General features: G+C 45.9%; 1 long non-coding RNA gene and 1 pseudogene across 1 annotated transcript; one reads left to right on the top strand and one right to left on the bottom strand.

The window, feature by feature from the left end:
- Positions 1 to 640: 640 nt before the first annotated feature.
- On the top strand, positions 641 to 6,639 carry LOC118153708 (uncharacterized). The gene is made up of 3 exons (XR_013532338.1): positions 641 to 917; positions 2,403 to 5,674; positions 5,796 to 6,639. It is a non-coding gene; the product is annotated as an uncharacterized LOC118153708 (long non-coding RNA).
- A 3,979-nt stretch (positions 6,640 to 10,618) lies between these two features.
- Positions 10,619 to 11,154, bottom strand: LOC128931718 (peptidyl-prolyl cis-trans isomerase A pseudogene; annotated as a pseudogene).
- Between the last annotated feature and the right edge of the window lie 8,726 nt (positions 11,155 to 19,880).

Raw genomic sequence — 19,880 nt, 5'->3', positions numbered from 1 at the left:
TTTATTTTTATAACATTACTTAACAAGAAAAACATTAACCCATATTTTTTAAAATTAGGTTTGATTAATTTACAATATATTAACCAGCTGAAAATATCAGCCCTTTTATTTTAAGCCAAGGATGCTACTGAAACAGCAGAATTGCACCATTGATATTTTTACCTATATTTGATGGCACAGATACGTAAAAGTCATCTGACTTCCCTGACACCCTCTCTTTCCTCAAAAGTAGCATTCAGATAATTTTATCTCAGGTCAGTTGCAAGTTATGTTTAAGAAATTGTTAAGTGGGCTTGGAGGGGTTGGTGGCCCATGCCTGTAATCCCAGCACTTTGGGAGGCCTGGTGGGGGGGTTGGGTGGGGGGGAATTGCCTTGAGCCCAGGAGGTCAAGGCTTCAGTGAGCTATGATTGTCCCACTGTACTGCAGCCTGGGCACCAGTGTGACACTCTGTCTATAAAAGGGAAAGGGAAGGGGCAGGGGCAGGGGCAGGGAGGGGAAGAAAGGAGAGAGAGAGAAAAGAGAAAGGGAAGGAGGGAGGGAAGAAGGAAGAAAGAAGGGAGGGAGGGAGGGGAGAGAGGAAAGAGAGAAAAAGAGGAGGGAGGGAGAGAGGGAGAGGAGAGAGAGGAGGGAAGGAAGGAGGAGAAGAGGGAGGGAGGGAGAGAGGAAAGAGGGAAAGAGATGAAGGAGGGAGGGAAGGAAGGCAGAAAGGAAGGGAGTTAAGCAGTATAACCCTGTAGCAACATTTGTAGGAGAAAGAAAAATCTTCTGTGAGAGGCTGGTGTCCCCAGCAATTGGCCAGGCCTGCTGAGAATCACAGGAGTAAGTGCTTTGGTCACGCGGCCCCATTCTGTCGCGGAGCTCCGGATTTCCACAGCCGATTGTCTGCTGGACGTTCCTCCCTGACACGTCTCACAGGTAACCCCTTCCAAAGTCCATTTTAGGTCCCCCCTCCCGCTGCGCCCGGCCTCCTCCTGCTCTCTGGCCTCCGGAATGGTCCCCTCCCAGCCAGTTTCTGACACCAGCCGCTGTCCTGGGCCTCACCCGGCCTTCCCATCCCGACCCAAACGCGTCCTCTCGCCCTGGCCCCGGCAGGCCCTGCCCACACCCGCCCTGCCTGGGCGCCTGCTCCACTGCCGCCCGCAGCCCATGTCCCTCACGGCTGGACCCTGAGTCTGTCACAGGTCCGCGGCGCCCAGGATGGGCCAAGCACCCCCCGCCCCTCCCCAGGGTGCTGACCTCGCTTCCGCCCGCCCGTCGGGCTAGGCCCGCCCCATCCCCATCCTGCGGCGCCCCTTGGTCCTCCTTCCTGGCCCCTGGCCCCCACTTTACAACCGCCCCTGATTTGTAGCCCCCAGTGACTAACGCAGCCCCCACCTGCTGGCCTGCGCTGACTGTGCGGGGGGTCCCCGCGGCCAACCTCGCCCCGGAAGTGCAGGGAGCACGCGGCATATGGTCGGGGAACAATTCCAAAGCCGTTGCAGCGAGAGGGGGACATCCAATCCTGTCCACCGGCCCCCAAAGGCCGCGGTCCTGCCTGGAGAGCCGAGCTGTGCTAGGCAAGCTTCCGTGGTAAAGAAAAATGACCGGCCAAAGCTGCTGGCCTGGGCGAGGCCTGCGGGGTCGCGTCCAGGGCCACGGGAGTGAGGGGGGCGTGTGCAGGCCCTGGAGCCCCTCAGAAGAGGCCTGTCCCGAGGCGCCTCGGCTCTGCCCAGCTCTGCCCACGCCCCTCCCCCAACTACACGGCAAGCCCTGGGCTTCTATCCTTCCTCTCCTTCCCCCACACCGGCCCAAATCGCCCTCAGGGCTCTGCTGAGGTGTCCCTGAGGTTCTGGCCGGGGCTGTGGCGTCCGCAGGAGCAGGCCTTGGTGCGCGTGCGCAAGGCTGATACTGATGAAGAGGCTCCAGAGGATACTAGGGACGGTGGGTCAGAGCAGGGCCCAGAGGGTAGGGGCAGGCAGGTCACAATTTCTGGCCTGTTCCGAGGCGGGGCAGGTGGAACCTGACCCCTGGGGGAACTCGGAGCCTAATGATTCCCTTCCGTCTGCCTGCCTTTTGTAAGTCGGGGCTTTACTCCCACTCTGGTCCTGGTGGCCCAAGGTGTGAGGAGGGGAAGACCGAGGTAGAGATCAAAACCCCTGGGTCCTTCCCGCCTCCAGCAAAACTGCTCCATGAGCCCACGGGCAGCCCAAGGGCAGCTCAAGGGCAGGCCACGGGAGCCACAGGTCGTGGCCATGCAGCAAAAGCATACAGAAGCCAGAGCCGAGCAGACACAGCAAGGGGACAGAAGGGCCTGGTGGAGCACCAACGCCAGGGCTCTCTCAGGGCCCGCAACACGGTGTCCTGCGTGGACTCAGTTAAATAACGAAGGGGTATCTGACTCACACGGGCTTTTCCCTGCAGTCCCTGCCCTTGGTGGCGCCCGGCCCTCCTGTGCCCTCCTCTTGGCCTCACTCAGACCCCAGGAACCATCATGCACTCAGCATCCCCAGGCAGCTCCAGCACCAAAGCCCCTCATCCCACAGCCTCCGACACCTCGCTCAGAGTGAGCTCAGCTTTCTTATCTTCAAATGTGTCTTCATCTCAGCGAAGGAATAAAAAACTCTTCTCTTGGCCATCCACGGAAATGCAACTGTCGCTAAAAGGAGGAGAAAATGTGGTGGGTGTGAGTGTGGGTGTGCCCAAGTGGCCCCTGGCCATGCTCTTTCCCTCAGTGGGGGGACAGAGGCTGGTTGGAAGAGCACCTCCTTCCCAAGGCTCGAGGACAGGGCCGTCCCTGACACCAGCGCCCAGGCTGGGCTTCTGCACCCTCAGCTTCAAGTAGCCTCGGACCACTGCGGCCGCTGTCGAGGGTTAGCCATTGAGTTTTTCCTGCACTTTGGGGCTCCTTCGCCATCTGCAGCTCGACTAGGGTTGCCAGGGAGGCTTCTATGAAGTGAGCTGAAGGGGCTGAGAACTCTTCCTCTCTCGGGAACACAGCTCCACCACGTTTATAAGTGAAAATTGGCTGTGGTGGGGATCCTTCTGCCATTCCCCAAGACCCCAGGATTGATGAGAGGCATTCAGAACTGCAAGAGGCGTGAGGGGGCTGCCGTGTCCTTGCCTGGGTGGCCTCCTAGGCTCAAATTGCTGCCCGAGAACAGGTGGCAGAACATTTCTGAATATTTAACCCTTGTCTCCCAAGAGTGCAGAGACGATAGTTCTGTGACTAAGGAAAAGATCCCATGTCGCTCACACCTCACTTAGGACAACTCGTGTTTTACAGAAACTTAGTAATGTTAAAGAATGATTTGTGGTTTCTTTGCTCAAATACAGGAAACTGACTTATCTCAAAAATGAACTCTCCCTACCGATTTGCACAGTGAGATTATTTCAGCAAACAAGAAAGTGATGGTTGCCCATCACACCACGCTGCCTGTGACTCAGACATCTCTCACAGGCAAAGAAGGGTGTTCTCCTCGCCCTCTCAGTTACTAATTCTCTGAAAATGACCATTTGATGGGCTGGCTGGTGAGGATTCAGTTCAGGGATGACTTCTCTGCTGCCACAAAGTATGGTTCTGGGAAGGACAGCCAGCCCCAAGGCCATGAAGGTTTGGGAAAAGTGTCTTCTCATTTGAAGTACAGTATTTCCTTGGCCCCATTTTTCTATTAAAACAATTCTTTTTCCTTGGAGATTGCTGAAGCTCAACTCCGGGGCCAGCCTCAGCTCCAGCAGAACTGGGAGTGTCTCTTGTTTCTACATAGCTCCCTTCCCTCCTGCTTTCCTACTGTGTAAGGAGAAACAGCATGTCATTTCATTTCTTCCTTTTCTCCCCACTTGCCACTGCATTCTCTGTCTGGGCCTGTGTCTCTCCTTGCAGAGGCTGTGGACAGGGACACTGAGAGCCACTTCCTGGAGCATGCTCCCCACCCCCGCAGCCTGTGGCTTCAGCCTCTGCTTCTGCAGGCAGCAGTAGAGGAAGTCAGAACTGTCCCTTCTGACCTGAACAGCTACCTCCTAGTCCTCCCTATCGCCACAGAGACTCAGCAGTGCAAGTGAGTCCTGTTTGACCTCGTAAACCATCGCAGACTGTAAAGGTGACTCTGATGCTCAGGAAATGGGCATGCCCAGAGTAGGCCCCAGACTTCCCGCAGGCCCAGGTCCTCCTACCAGGCAAAGGTCCGGCTGCAGTGGTGCTGCACTGGTGTTGTGAGATGCCTGTGTCAGAAGACACTGAGTTTCCCACTCACCTCCCATCAAGCCAGCGACCACAGGAGAAAGAGCAGGGCACATGTGCACCAGCATGCTGAAGGGAGGGCAAAACCCATGCTCAAAAACCACAGGCCCTGTTCTAGGAGCAGGAGATATATTTAGCCAAGCAGGATGTTTGTGGGTAAACCAACAATTTGCTGTAAATAAAATTTTGCAAACTCGGGACTTTAACTGAGGATTGCTGAAGCGTACTTTGCCTGCATGTTGGCAAGAGAGCTATTTTCCCAACACAAGCTCACCATGACCCCCATTCAGAGATGCCTTTGACGCTGAGGGTGTGGGTGCCTTTTCCCTAAAAGGTGCTATCAGGGGATTGAGTAGGAGCCTGAAGAGCTAGGGGTATCTTCTCCCTGCATGGACCAGCAGGCAGACCCTGTCCCTTCACACTGCAGTGGCATGTGATGGGCCCCACTGCCCACCTGATTCTGCTGTCCAGGCTGAAGTCCTCGTGTGACACTCTAAACTGTTCTGGCAAGGAAGGGTCACAGGTTCTGACCCAGACTCTGAAACTGACCAGCAATGATCAGCTCTGCCTGGACTTCAGCCATCATTGTGTACATAATGCGCATAGGGTGCTTCTCTCCATTCCCAGGTTTGCCTCTCTCCAACTTTTGCTGAAGCAGGTTTCTACTCCATTAGTCCCACATATGTGTGCGCAGGGCTGGTACTGACTGTGGTGCTGGGGAAGACATGTGCTTGGAGGCAGCCCTATGAGATGGCACAGCCTGGGGAGGAGCCGCGATGGGGAGGAGCCATGATGGGGAGGACACTGGCCACACATGATAGAGGAAGCATGGCCACACAGTCTTTGCTGTCCCTGCTGCAGCGTGGTTGTGTAAGTCTCCTCCTTCTGAGTATGTGCGAACTTATGTGACCAATTAGACCCAACAGAAATGCAACATATGTGATGCGTGAAAGTTCCAGACCGGGCCACAGAGAGCTCCATGGCTTTGGCTGTATTTCCTGGAGCACTTGCTCCCAGGACACCCTGTCAGAGCCCAGGCACCATGTCCTGAGAGAACCCCAGCCACAGAGACAAGCCAGGTATAGGTGCTTTCATCAAAGCTCCACCTGTGCTTCCAACCAGCAGTGCCAGGGTGCCACTTGTACAGGCAGCTCCAGCCTCCAGGGGAGGCTTCAGAGGACAGCATCAGGCAGCACCCACATAGGAGACCTGGACAGAAAAACGCCTAGCCAAGCCCTGCCCAGATCCCTGGCCTGGGCAATTGCGAGCACAGCAATTCAATGTGGAGCGGTTTTATGCTGCAATAGGTGGCCAAAGCACTATGGAAGTATCAGGAGCCCCTCACTGGGGTGTCAGGAGAAGACGTTCAAGGAAGGCTTCCTGGAAGAATTCGTACCTCAGTTGGTACAGGATAAGGCGAGATGGAGAGAAAGCAGCCCAATCTGAAGACCCAGAGGTGAGAGAGGGTCCCATTCCCCTGGGGATGTGTGGTCTGTGGTGGGATTCGAGCCCTGGTGAGCTGGAAGCAGAGGATGCTCGGATAAGCTGTACTCTGAATCCCTCTGTGTTGACTGCAGCACTTGCTGAGGAAGCCGCCTGGCCATGCCCACACCCTGCAGAGGGAAGGACTGTGGAGGGCAGGACTCAAAGGCCTCGGGCAGCCACAGGGCGCATGCTTGTCTCTGACTCACCGCAACGATGTAGCACAACGATGTAGTGCTGTGGCAGCTGCTGGCAAGCCTCACACCCCATTCCCTCCAGAGGATTTTTTAAAATACACAAAGCTGGGAGCGAAGGGGCATTTAATTCCCCTATGAATGCATGATGAACGCAGCTGGAGCAGCCAGCCCCGCTGCAGCTGGGAAGATGCACTGCCTCGAGGTGCAGGCACTGTTCGCTGCCATGTGTGTGCACAGGTCCTGAGGGTGAAAGGTCCCTGGTATTTGGCTAGAGTGTTAGGCTCTGAAGAATAAGAAGTCCCCCACCTGGTGTAGAAGGTCTAGCCAGGCTCCAGACTGGTTTCACAGAGGTAATGCTTTTTTATTTGAAATCCACAAGAGCACGCTGCAATGTCACTGCAAGCTTGAACACTGCTTCTCAAACTTTCATGAGCACCCAAATCATCAGGGGGCACGATGCAGTGGGTCGCTTACTGAAATGAAGACTCTGCATCACAAGGTCTGGGATGGGGCCATGATTGTGTGTTTCTAACAGGTTGCTGGTGAGGCTGAAGCCACTGATCCATGGAGCACATTTTGAATAGCAAGAATGTGGAGGAGCTGTCCCAAGATGGGGCGTGATTTATTTGAACTCTCACAGTGGTTTGACAATGGACAGCTTGTCCACAACTAAAAAATAAAAATAAAATAAAATCACACTCATTATTCCTGGAATAAGCAATAAAATTGGAAATAAATCAAATGGGTGATTACTGAGATTGTATTATCAGAGGTATATATTAGTTTTTTTCTCTTTCTTTCTTTTTTCTTTTTCTTTTTCTTTTTTTTTTTTTTTTTTTTTTGAGACAGGGTCTCTCACTTTGTCACCCAGGCTGGAGTGCAGTGGCATGGTCACAGCTCACTGCAGCCTTGACTTTCTGGGCTCAGATGATCCTCCCATCTTAGCCTCCCAAGTATATGGGACTACAAGCATGCACCAAAACACCCAGCTAATTTTTAGTACTTTTAGTAGAGATGAGTTCTTGCCATGTTGCCCAAGCTGGTCTCAAACTCCTAGGCTCAAGTGATTCGCCCATCTCAGCCTTTCAAAATGCTGAGATTACAGGAGTAAGCTATACCACCCCCCACCTGCCTATATATTCATTCTCTATAACTGTGTAACAAATAATAAATTTCCCTTCCTGTATAACAGACTTAACAGCTTAAAACAACACTCATTCATTATCTCATAATTCTATAGGTCAGAAGTCCAGGCAGGTTCAATGAGGTTTTCTGCTTAGAGTCTTACAAGGTCAATGTCAAGGGCTCCTATCTGGAGGCTTGGGGGGAAAAAATCTACCTCCAAACTCAATCTGATTTTTGAGCAAATTCAGTTCTTTGCAGTCCCCTGAAATCCTCATTTTCTTGCTGGCTGTCAGCCAGGTGTTGCTCATAGTAACAGGGACCTCCTGGGGCCTTCTCCATCTCAAAGCCAGAAACAGAAAATCCACCCTGGGGTCAAATCTAGCTCCTGCTCTGCTACCAGCAAGAGAAAACTCTGCTTTTAAAGAACTTGGCTGGGCATGGTGGCTCACACCTGTAATCCCAGCACTTTGGGAGGACGAGGCAGGTGGATCACCTGAGATCAGGACTTCGAGACCAATCCGGCCAACATGGTGAAACCCCGTCTTTACTAAAAATTAGCCAGGCACAGTGGAAGGCGCCTATAATCCTGGGAGGCTAAGGCAGGAGAATCGCTTGAACCTGGGAGGCAGAGGTTGCAGTGAGCTGAGATTGCTTTCCAGCCTTGGTGACAGAGTGAGACTCTGTCTCAAAAAATAAATAAATAATAACGAACTCATATTTAGCTTAGGCCCCACCCCAGATAATCTTCCAATATTTAGATCAGACAGTTAGTGACCTTAATTATATCTGAAAGTGCCTTTGCCATACAAGGTAACATGATTGTGCGAGTAACCCAGGTGGCTCTGTACTGGCTCCAGGGCCACCTTAGATTTCTGCCCTCCATAAGCGGGGAAATGGGTACTTAGGCAAAAACTGCCCGATGAGAATGCAACAACGATTAAACAGCTAAAGTGGGGGATCTTCAGTGACACAATCAAAAAAGAACCTGAGATCAATTTCGTACTCAACAGGATTTATGGAGAGAGGCCAACAAGTAGGGCCTCAACTTAGCAAACTGAACTAAAAGCCAAGTTTACTTTGCATTCTTTAGAATGCCTGGGGTGGGTCAGCAGTCTCTCCCATTAGAATGCCTGAGGTCGCCCAGGTGTCTGTATCATTAGTCGGCCTGGGGTCCTCCGGGACATTCCTAGAACACACTGGGCCATGCAAAACGACAACAACAACAACAACATTTTTAGAAACATTTATTTTACGTTCCCTGAAAACCCTTCATCTTAGCAGCAACTTCAATAAATTACTTAGTATTTTGCACCTCCAAGGCAAAATTTCATAAACAGGTAGCATTTCTGAGAAAAAGAACTGTTTATATTTAGCATTATTTTCTTTCTCTCATGCCAGTTTCCTGGAGGGCATCTCTCACACCAGTTTCCTAGAGGGTAAAGTTTACCTACAAAGCTAGAAGGGGCTCAACGCCAACATTGCCTGATCCACCCAGTGAGAACGTGAAGAGATGTGGATTTCCTCTCCTTCCCTTATTAATTGGTTGGTGACATTTTGAGCAAATTTGGTGCATAAAACTCTAATTCAAAAGAAAATGAGTTTTTACTTTACCAAAAGAGTAAATCTTTTTCTGAAATTTCTAGGAATTATCCTCAGCCTAAAACAGTGACATACAGTGTATATGGTTTCTGTTCATTGGGGTTTGAAATGCACACACATCATAGCACAGTGGATGAAATGACTGATCTTAAGTGTGCCACTCAGTGAATCTGCCCATGTACACGCCCATGTGAGCACCGCTCAGCTTCCCCAGATTTCCTTGCTATGCATCCTAGTCTATAATTACCCCCAACCAGAGGCAAGGCAGCTATTTAGAAACTTTATTGAGGGTATGATTTATATCCAGTAAACTGTGTCCACTTCAAGTTTACAGTCCAGTGAGTTTGACTATGTGCACACTGGGGTCACAAACCAAGGTCCCACAATCAGGAGGAAGCACACTTTCATAACCCACAAGGGACACCTTGGCCGCCTCTGTCTCCCCTCCCACCTCCGTGGACCCCAGGGCACCACACATCTGTTTTTTAAATCACTGTAGATTAGTTTGGGTTGTTAAGTTTGTGTTTAAGAGAAATCATGAAGGACATACTCTTTTCCAGCTAGCCTCTCTCACTTGGCATAGTGATTTGGAGATTCCTTGATGCTGTAGTAAGTATAAAGAGTTCCCACCCTTTCATTGTTGAGTAGTATTTGATGTATGGATATACAACAGTGATTCTCCATTCACCTGTTGATAGACGTGGGATTTTTCCCAGTATGGGGCTACTGTGATTAAAGCTGGTATGAGCATTCACCCACAGGTCTTTATGTGAATGTATGTTTTATTTATTCTGGGAAATAATGTATTTCTGGGAATGTATGTTTTATTTATTCTGGGAAAATTCCCCAAAGTGGAAAAATTAGGTCATAGAAGAAGCATATGCTTAACTTTAAGAAATTGTCCAACAGTTTTCTCTTTTTTTTTTTTTTTGAGACAAAGTCTCACTCTGTCACCTAGGCTGGAATACAGTGGTGCAATCTCAGCTCACTGTAACCTCCACCTCCCAGATTCAAGCGATTCTCCTGCCTCAACCTCCCGAGTAGTTGGGACTACAGGCATGTGCCATCATGCCCAACTAATATTTTGTATTTTTAGCAGAGACGGTGTTTCACTGTGTTAGCCAGATGGTCTCCATCTCCTGACTTAGTGATCCACCCACCTCGGCCTCCCAAAGTGCTGGGATTACAGGCATGAGCCACCATGCCCAGCCCTGTCCAACAGTAAGTGTTTGCATCACTTACATTCCCACCAAGACCAATTTGGTATTGTCATTCTGTAATTTTAGCCATCCTAGTAGACGTGTAGTGATCTCTCATTGCAGTTTTATTTGCAATTCCCAGAAATTGATGATGTTGAACACCTTTTCATGGTTTTTTTTTTTCCATTTATATATCTTATATTTGTTGGTCATCTGCATATCTTCTTTGGTGAAGTATCTGTTCAAATAATTTGAACATGTATATATTGTAGTCTTGGTCCTTTTACTATTTTTGATATTATTTAATATTTATTTTATAATCATAAACTTAACTCTGCAATCCAGCTAGACCTGGAGGGGAATAAGGAAAATATGGAACCCAAAGAATGCATCAGCCGGGTACGGTGGCTCATGCCTAAAATCCCAGCACTTTGGGAGGCCAAGGCAGGTGGATCACGAGGTCAGGAGTTTGAGACCAGCCTGACTAATATGGTGAAACCCTGTCTCTATAAAATACACAAAAACTAGCCGGGTATGGTGGTGTACACCTGTAGTCCCAGCTACTCAGGAAGCTGAGGCAGGAGAATTGCTTGAACCCAGGAGGTGGAGGTTGCCGTGAGCCGAGATTGTGCCACTGCCCTCCAGCCCGGGCAATAGAGACTCCATCTCAAAAATAAAATAAAAGCATCAATAGCAAAAGATGATGATAGGATACTATGAGCAAATGGGGTGGAGGGGCGCTCTCCAGGCTACAGAAGGAGTAGTCTGGTGGTTAAAATAAAGCATGAGTCAAATGTATTAGACTGGTCCAGAGTCAGCAGTGGTGATCTTGCTGCTCTTCTTATTATGAAACCCAAAGGGCTCCATGGCCTCCACGATATTCATGCCTTCTTTCACCTTGCCAAAGACCATGATTGCCATCTAACCACTCAGTTTTGGCCGTGCAGATGAAAAACTAGAAACAGTTTGTGGTGGGTCCAGCATTTGCCATGGAAAGATGCAGGACCTGGGTGCTTCAGGATGAAGTTTTCATCATCAAATTTCTCTCCATGAATGGATTTGCTACTAGTGCCATTATGGCCTCTGAAGTCACCATCCTGACACAGAAACACTGGAATAATTCGGTGAAAGCAGGACTCCTTATAACCAAATATTTTCTCTCTAATGCTCAGAGTGCAGTTTTCTGCTATTTTGGGAACTTTGTCTGCAAACAACTCGAAGGAGACACAACCCAAGGGCTCACCATTATTGGTGATGTCCATCATGGCTGGTGGCAGGGGGCCCTGAGTAGTAGCAGCATCTGCAAAAAAAGCCTGTCCTTTTGCAATTTTGAGGTTTTTATTCTTTTTCTTTCCTGGAGACATGGTCTCTCTCTGTTGGCCGAGCTGAAATAAAATGGCATGATTATAGCTCATGCAACCTTGAGCTCCTGGGTTTGAGTGATCCTCCTACCTTAGGATCCTGAGTAGTTGAGACTACAGGCATGCACTACCGCTCCTGACTACTTTTTAAATTTTTCTGTAGAGATGGATTCTCGCTATGTTGCCTAGGTTGGTCTTAAATCCCTGGGCTTAAGTGATTTTTCCACCTTGGTTTCCCAGAGTACTGGGATTACAGATGTGAGTCACTATACTTGGCCTTAATATTGAGATTTAAGCACAACTTATGTACTTAAATCTTAATATACATCCCAAAGCAATCCCAAGCAAAAAGAACAAAGCTGGAGCCATCATATTATCTGACTTCAAATTATACTATAAGGCTATAGTAACCAAAACAGCATGGAACTGGCATAAACACATAAATCAATGGAGCAGATTAGAGAACCCAGAAATAAAAGCATATATTTATAGCCAACTGATCTTTGATAAAGTCAACAAGAACATACACTGGGGAAAGGACATTCTTTTAAGTAAATTGGGCTGGAAAAACTGAATTGTAATTTGTGATTACAAGCTATTCATCAGATATAGGTATTACTAGTATTTCCTCCTATTCTGCGACTTGCCTTCATTTCTTAATGGTGCCTTTGAAGAGCAAAAGCTGTACATTTTGATAAGTCCAGTCTATCAATTTTTTATGTGTGCTTTTTGTACCTTATGTAAAAAGCATCTGCCACTCAAGGTGGCAAGGATTTTCTCCTTGGTTTTCTTCTAGGAGTTTTACGTGTACAGTCATTTCAAGTGAATTTTGTATACAGAGCAAGTTGATGTCCATTTTTTCCTTATGCATACACTCAGTTGTTGAAAAAACATTCTTTCTCCATTGATTTGAGTGGGTATCTTTGTTGAAAATTGATTATCTATGGCTATCTTTGCTCGTCTATGACTACCCCTCTTATGTTCCAGGGCTCTATGTATCTATCCTTTCAGTATTACCATGCTACTTCATTACAGCAGTTTTGCAGGAAGTCTTAAAATCAAGTGGTGTCTGCCCCCCAACTTTTTAAAAGTCTTTGACTAATGTTGATCCTCTACATTTTCAAGTAAATTTTAGAATTAGTTTCTCAACTTCTACACAAAATTCTTTGCTAAAATTTTGACTAGGATTGCATTGAATCCATAGATCAATTTGAGAACTGATGAAGTGGATTTTACATGAGGAATGCAAGAATGGTTTAACATACATAAAGCAATAGATGTGATACATCACTTAACAGAATTGAGAACAAAAATTATATGATCATCTCAACAGATGCAGAAAAAGCATTTTATAAAATTCAGCATCCCTTACATGATAAATTGACAACCTTAACAGACTAGGCACAGAAGGAACACACCTCAAAATAAAAAAAGCCCATATTCATCAGATCCACAGCCAGCACTATACTAAATAGGGAAAAGTCTAAAGCATTTCCTGTAAGGACTGAAACCAAGCAAGGATGCCCACTTTTTCTATCCATATTCAGCATAGTACTGGAGGTCCAAGCTAAAGCAATCAGGCAAAAGAAAAAAAAAAAGGCAACCAAACGGGAAAGGAATAAGCCAAACTATCCCTGTTCACTGATGATGCACTCTTACATCTAGAAAACCCTAAAGATTCCATAAAAAACTCTTCAACTAGATAAATAAATTCAGAAAAAGTTTAGGATATAAAATCAATCTACTAAAATTAGTAGCGTTTATACATCAATAATGATCTAGCTGAAACCAAATCAAGAAGGCAATCCCATCCACAATACCTATCAAAAAAACAAAACATCTAGGAATTTTAACCAAGATGATGAAAGACCTCAACCAAGAAAGCTACAAAACACTGATGAAAGAAATTGTAGATAACACAAATGGAAAAACATTCCATGCTAATTGATCAGAATTAATATTATTAAAGTGTTCATACTGCCAAAAACAAACTACAAATTTAATGCAATCCCTACCAAAATGCCAACATCATTTTTCACAGATTTAGAAAAAAAATAGTCTTAAAATTCATATGGAACTAAAAAAGAGCCCAAATAGCCAAAGCAATCCCAAGCAAAAAGAACAAAGCTGGAGCCATCATATTATCTGACTTCAAATTATACTATAAGGCTATAGTAACCAAAACAGCATGGAACTGGTATAAACACATAAATCAATGGAGCAAAGTAGAGAACCCAAAAATAAAAGCACATATTTATAGCCAACGAATCTTTGATAAAGTCAACAAGAACATACACTGGGGAAAGAACACTCTTTTCAGTAAATTGTGCTGGAAAAACTGAATTACCATTTGCAGAAGAATGAAACTAGACCCTACCCTCTCACCATATAAAAAAGTCAACTCAAGATGAATTAAATGTAAGATCTGAAACTATAAAAATACTAAAAGAAAACCCATGGAAAACTTCTCAACATTGGTCTAGGCAAAAAATTCATCACCAAGACCTCAAAAGCACAGGCAACAAAAACAAAAACAGACAAATGGGATTTAATTAAACTAAAAAGCTTCTGCACAGCAAAAGAAATTATCAGCTGAGTGAACAAACGACTAGCAAAATGGAAGAAAATATTTGCAAACTATGCATCTGACAGGGACTGACAATCAGAATTTATAAGAAACTCAAACAACTCAACAACCACAAAAAACAGGTAATCCCATTAAAAAGTGGGCAAAGAGCATGAGTGCACATTTTTCAAAAGAAGACATACAAATGGCCAACAAACATAATAAAGAATGCTCAAAATCATTAATCATCAGAGAAACACAAATTAAAAACACAATGAGACATCATTTCATACCGGACAGAATGGCTATTAATAAAAAGACAAGGGGCTGGGCACGGTGGCTCAAGCCTGTAATCCCAGCACTTTGGGAGGCCGAGGCAGGTGGATCATGAGGTCAAGAGACCAAGACCATCCTGGTCAACATGGTGAAATGCCCTCTCTACTAAAAATACAAAAAATTAGCTGGGCATAGTGGCACGTGCCTGTAGTCCTAGCTACTCAGGAGGCTGAGACATGAGAATTGCCTGAACCCAGGAGGCGGATGTTGTGGTGAGCCACGATCGTGCCATTGCACTCCAGCCTGGGTAACAAGAGCGAAACTCCATCTCAAAAAAAAAAAGAAATTAAAAAAAAAAAGACAAAAAAATAACAGATGTTAGTAAAGACGCAGAAAAAAGGGAATTTATTTAATATCAGTGGGAAGGTGAATTAGTATGTGCTCTGTGGAAAATAGTATGGAAATTTCTCAAAGAATGAAAAATAGAACTACCATTCAATCCAGTAATCCCACTACTGGGATCTACTCAAAGGAAAAGAAATCATTATATCAGAAATATGCCTGCAGTCATGTTTCTCTCAGCACTGTTCACAAAAGCAAAGATGTGGAATCAACCTCAGTGTCCATCAGTAGATGACCAGATAAAGAAAACTGTCATATATATAGTCATATATATGTATATATAGATATATGTCATATATAGTACAGTTATATATATATATATATATATATATGTATATATATATATATGTATATATATGCAGCCTTGAGCTCCTGGGTTTGAGTGATCCTCCTACCTTAGCTTCCTGAGTAGATGAGACTATAGGCATACACCACCACTCCTGACTACATTTTAAATTTTTCTGTAGAGATGAGGTCTTGCTATAATTACATATATATAATTATAGGTATTTTATATATATATAATTGAATACTATTCAGCCATAAAATAATGAAATCATATCTTTTCCAGCAACATTGATGGAGATGGAGGCCATTACCTTAAATAAAATAAGTCAGACACAGACAAGTATCACATGCTCTCACTTACAAGTGAGAGCTAAATAATGTGTATACATGGACACAGAATGTGGAATGATAGACAACAAACACTTAGAAGGGTGAGGGGATGGATGCTAAAAAATTATTTAATGGGTATAATGTATGTTATTTAGATGACTAAAAGCCTTGACTTCACCACTTCACAATCTATGTATATAATAAAATTACACTTGTACACCATAAATTTATTTTTAAAAGTTAATAAAGAGAACTGATAGCACTAATGAGTCTTTTTATCCAATTGAGGTATACATATATATCTATTGACTTTTGTATCCTATGGATTTATACTAGTGCTTCTATAGGTTTCTTGAGGTTTTCTATGTAAAAAATCAACCTGGGTACAGTGGCTCACGCCTGTAATCTCAGCATTTTGGGAGGCCGAGGCAGGTGAATCACGAGGTCAGGAGTTCAAGACCAGCCTGACCAACATGGTGAAACCCCATCTCTACTAAAAATACAAAAATTAGCTGGGTATGGTGGTGTGCTCCTGTAATCCCAGCTACTTGGGAGGCTGAGGCAGGAGAATTGCTTGAACCAGGACCCAGAAGGCAGAGACTGTAGTGAGCCGAAGTTGCGCCACTGCACTTGAGCCTGGGCTACAGAGAAAGACTCCATCAATAAAAAAACAAATCATGTCATTTTCAAATAGAGACTTTTATTTCTTTCCCATCAATATTTATGCCTTTACATGTTTTTCTTGTTTCATTGCCATAGCTAGGTTCTCAGTACAATTAACTAGAAGTAATGAGAGAAAGAGGGTGAGAGGGGGTGGGGGGGTAGAGAGAGAGAGACAGAGAAAGAGAATGCATGCACTGAATTTCTTATCTTGCTCATCCTAGGGAGAAAATACTCAATATTTCAACAGCAAGTCTTGTATTATGTTAGCCCCAGGTTTTTCACAGATGCCCTTTATCAGGTAAAAGAAGTCCCTTTCTCTGCTTAGTTTGTTGGAAAAATAAACAATTCCACAATCATAGTAAGAGACTCAACACTTCTCTTTCATCAGCTTATTGATCAATTATAAAAATGTCAGTAAACCGTAGAGGAAGTGAACATTATCATCAGTTACCTTTACCTAATCACTATTTCTTTATCATTACACATTCTTTTCAAGTACACATAGAAAATTAACTAAGATAAACTATATGCTGGGCCATAATACAAGTCCCAAGAGTTTAAAAAATATTTGAAATAGCACAAAGTAGGTTCTCTGACCACAGCAGAACTAAATTAGAAACAATAACAGATCTAGGAAACCCCCCAATGTTTGGAAATTAACCTGTACACTTCCAAATAATGCATGTTTCAAAAAAAAATCCCAAATAATTTTTAAAATATTTCTAATTGGCTGATATGCAAAAATGCAGTAAATATATAAAAATGTATGGGATGCAGCTAAAGCAGTGTGAGGAGGAAAATGGACACTTTTAAAGGCTTATGTTAGAAAAGAGGAAACGTGAGCTCAAGGATGGAACACTCCACCTCAAAAAGCTAAAAAAAGAAAAGTAAAGTAAACTCAAAGAAGACAGAAAGAACAGAAATCAACAAAAGAGAAAACAAATGTTAGAAAAAGATTACACAGCTTCCCTCGCTGTGATCTACTGACAATCAGCCCTCAACACAAGGGTTTATGAAGAAACAAAGTGAAAAATAAAATCTTTTTTAAAAAAGAAAAAGATTACAAAGCTAAATCTTAGTTCCTTAAATGCAGCAAAATAAATAAAGTCATAACTAGTTAATAAGAAAAAATTTGTAATACAGCACAAATGACAAATATCATAAGTGAAACACTGGTTACCACTTGAGATATTAAAATAATCATAAGCTGATTTTGTGAACAACTTTATAGCAGTCAATTTGGCAACTTAATGAACTGAACAAATTTCCTGAGAAATACGATTTCCTAAGAAATGCCAAAATTTACACAAGATGAAAAGGAAAATACAAGTAATCCTATATCTATGAAAGAAATTGAATTTTCACTATTAACCTTCCCACCAAGGACGCCAGCCCAGATGGTTTCACAAGTGAATTTTATCAAACGTTCAAAGACATAATGGCATCAGCTATTACAAGACCAGCCTGGCCAAGATAGTGAAACCCCATCTCTAGAAAAATTAGCCCAGCATGGTGGTGCATTCCTGTAATCCCAGCTACTCAGGAGGCTGAGGCAGGAGAATTGCTTGATCCCTAGAGGCAAAAGTTGCAGTGATCAGAGATTGTGCCACTGCACTCCAACCTGGGTGACAGAGCAAGACTCTGTCTCAAACAAAAAGAATAATAAGAAGGTTGTTCATGGCTGAAACAGGAACACAGAGAGAATCTGGGGTGTGGGGCTGCCAGCACTCTCCCAGTAGAGTCCGTGGACTGGGTCCCTTTTGAGCTGCTCTTCTCTGCTCTGTGAGGAGGTAACAGTGAGAGGGAGTGTACGCGTTCAGAACTCTCACAGGAATTTGACAGGACTGTGGCATCAAAGTACATGCCTGTGTTGCAATAATCCATGTCCTCTCTGTTTTACAAAAGCGTTGGCCCAAGACAAATTGGGGAAAAACTACAAAAAATTGCTCCTTCCCCACATACTGTTCCAGGACAGCAGCTCTGGTGAGTGGCTTGGCGGTTGGTTCTGGGTGAAGCTGCAGGCAATTAGCCACAGATGATACTTAGGGTCTCAAACCTCACAGTTGATACTTAAAACAGAGATTAACAACTTCAAAGTTGTCTCTAAGCTTATCTGATTCACACCCTTTCATTTCTAGTGTGTTTTCTAGGGGCAAAAGAAAGGTTTTCGGTCAGTGTGCCAGGAGATCCAAAATCCAGGGCATCCCTGGGTAGCCTGACCTGCTGGGACAATGAAAAGGTGGAGAAAGGACTCCAGGAAATGACAATGAGGAAGCAGGGCTCCCACAGCACACTGGATGTGATCTTGCTGCAGAACCAGGAAGCTCCTTGCAGCGATGAATGTGGTGGCGGTACCTGGCAGGCCTGCTGAGGGCACAGGGATTCATCTCGCTTGGCTCAGATCTTACCAGAGTGCTTGAAGCTTCGTTTTTCTGAGTCACCTCCCAGCTTCACTTAAACGCGGTTACTTACAGAGGCAAACTGGAAACGAGACAGTTTCTTCTTTTGCATTCGCTACGGTGAGCAGGCGGGAGCCACCAGCCAGAGTCCTGTGGTCACACACCCACTGGTGGTCAGGTAAATTTTCTGTTTCCCAGAAGGTTTTCTTTTACAAAATTAACAGACTGTGGCCTGCTTCCATCGCTCTGAGACACACCAATTCCACTTTCCCCACCTTTGTGAGGATGATCAAAGACCCAGAGAACTGCAGTGTGAGATTTGATTCATGATCAGCCCATCTTGTGGCAAGTTGAGTCTGGCTCTGGAAGCTGTGTTTGCCAGGAAACAAGCTGTATATCATTTCTGTGGTTTGGCTGGAAAAACCCTAAGCTGGATGGATTTGGGACCAGGGGAAACATAGCTCAGGCCATGAGAAGTCTGGATGAACAGGAAAACAGAGGTCCTGGGTATTGCACAGCTCACAGAGGCAATGCCCCAGTGTCAGCACTCAGAAGCCAGCAGGGGCATGTTCAGCGCTGGGGACTGGCTGGAAACAGGACACCACCCACACGGCCCCCAGTGCCAAGCCCTGAATCCCCATCCTCTCCAGCTCTGGGCTAAACACCCCCAGGATGGAAAGGACTGGGCTGTGCAGGGCATGGAATGAGCGAAGGGGCACAGGGAGCCTGCCTATGCGGGCCTGCGTTGGTGAGGACTCACATGGGAACATGCCCTGCCTGACACCAGGACTTGCCCTGAACCCCCCTCATTCCAAGCAGCCCTTGCTGGGACTCCTGTTTGGGGCTCAGTCCCACCATGGGGACATTTCAAGAGAGGCAGGTGAGTTCCTGCTGCTCCCAGGGGCCAGCCCAAGGGGACCTCATCTGTGACAAAGAGGATACCTCATTTGTGACAGGGCCCAAGGCCTACAGAGAGCAAGATGGGGTTGTGTTGGAATTGCCTTGAAACCAACATTTCGTACGTAAAGTTACTGAGGTTTGTCAAGTTGCACAGCGTGGAGTAAGCCAGAGTGGCGAACCGGAGGTCATTCTGTGGCTCCCAGGCATCTCACACTGTCTGGCGCCATCTGGAAACAACTGCCCTGAGTGTTCACCTGCAGTGGGAAGAGCTCACCTCCCTGACTTAAAGCAGCCAGCCCCTTCATCTGCCATCTGGAGGTGGCACAGGTCTTCGGAGGAGAGGGCTGCAGGGAGTCATCAGGGAGGGCAAATTGGTGCACTCATGCAGATGTGGGCCTCACCGAGCTGAGAAAGGGAAAGACCTCCCTGCAGATGAGAAGTTGAGAAGACCTCCCTGCAGACGACCATACAATGAGCAGGAAGGAAAGAGGATTGGAAGGCCTGGGCTGACTCCGCAGCTGGCTGAGGAGCCAATGTGCATGTTTCAGAGGAATCCAGGGTTACGCTGGTGGCTCTTATGCTCCCAACATCAGCTCCATTCACCTGCGTCTCTGTTCGTTCTGCCTCTACCGAGATCACGTGCAACCCCTCAGGCCATCCTCCCCTACCCTCTATGCCCCCATGCCCCACAGCACCTCCATGCTGTGTACCCAAGTTCTGCACAGTTAGGTGGGGACACCCTTGCATCACACAGGTCGGCCTTCCCATCCCCACCATTGCTGCCTGCCCTGCGTCCCTGGCTCCTGCCAGCCTGGCGGGTTTACAGTTCCCCACAGGGACTCACACTACCTGGAGAGAGCAGCCACACTCGGATC

Source organism: Callithrix jacchus, chromosome 1 (genome assembly GCF_049354715.1).
Source record: "Callithrix jacchus isolate 240 chromosome 1, calJac240_pri, whole genome shotgun sequence".
NCBI classification, from domain to species: domain Eukaryota; kingdom Metazoa; phylum Chordata; class Mammalia; order Primates; family Cebidae; genus Callithrix; species Callithrix jacchus.
This window is presented reverse-complemented; position numbering and strand designations above follow the sequence as displayed.